Source organism: Lycium ferocissimum, chromosome 4, assembly GCF_029784015.1.
Source record: "Lycium ferocissimum isolate CSIRO_LF1 chromosome 4, AGI_CSIRO_Lferr_CH_V1, whole genome shotgun sequence".
Taxonomy (NCBI): Eukaryota; Viridiplantae; Streptophyta; class Magnoliopsida; order Solanales; family Solanaceae; genus Lycium; species Lycium ferocissimum.
The window spans coordinates 68,370,268-68,371,283 of NC_081345.1; positions in this window are offsets into that span (position 1 = coordinate 68,370,268).

A 1,016-nucleotide genomic window follows, 5' to 3' on the forward strand; every position below is an offset into this window, starting at 1 on the left:
CTCCATTAATAACCTCTAATCCTTCCAACACATACTAACCATGGTCTTAAACACTTATAGCCTTAGGAATAACATCATTCTTTGGTTTTCATCGACATAACTTATGATGCAACGCAATGTACGAAACGGGATGTAACATTTATACTTTTATGTGAACAAGAGCCTTGGCTACAAGCTAGTCAAGTAAGATAAACGAACTAGAAGCCTTCCATCCTTATATGAGTATCTATATAAGATATAAAGGGAGACTATTTTACCCGGATGTTGTAAATCCAAATCTAAGTACCCTATATATAAAGGGAACATGTTCAAACTCTTTTTTTCTCAAAAAAAAAAATGATATGCAAATGACAAGATTTTAGCAGGAATAAACACTAAATAAACAGTTCATGCAAATACTCATACATTGGAATTCGAAGGTCAATCGTATAGTACGGATCCTTAATACTAGGGTGCCTAACACCTTCCCTAAGGGATCACCAGAACCCTTACCTAGAACTTTGGATTACGAAAGATTTTTCCCGGTGTATGAATAAACCCTTCACTCTCGGTTTTCCTAATTTCCTAAAAATTAGGTGGTGACTCTTTTAAAACAAAGTCCGAAAGAGCAACAACAAGTTCTTAGTAGCTTTTCCGAGCGCTAATCCCCCCCGCGAAAATGCGAACCGTTACAATGTTGACAGACTTGTTTCATTGATCATTTGTAGCTCTGTGTCTGTCTTCTTCACATACCTTTATTGATTGTTGGAATAAACCATGTCTTCAACCATGACTCACTCTTTGACTTCTGATTTTGTTCTTGCTCAGTAATGGAGCATGTTTGCAGACCTGGTTCTTCCGTTAACCTGATTCACATGCTTTGTCTGTAAACTCTTTAGCTGAACAATTTCTTCCTTCTGAACATTGTCTTCTGAGTCTGAGTCTGAGTCACTTAACCTCTCCTCTTCTTCATTATCTCCACCACCGCCGGTTATTCATCCACCTGACACCGATTCTCATCGTACTTGATGACTCCT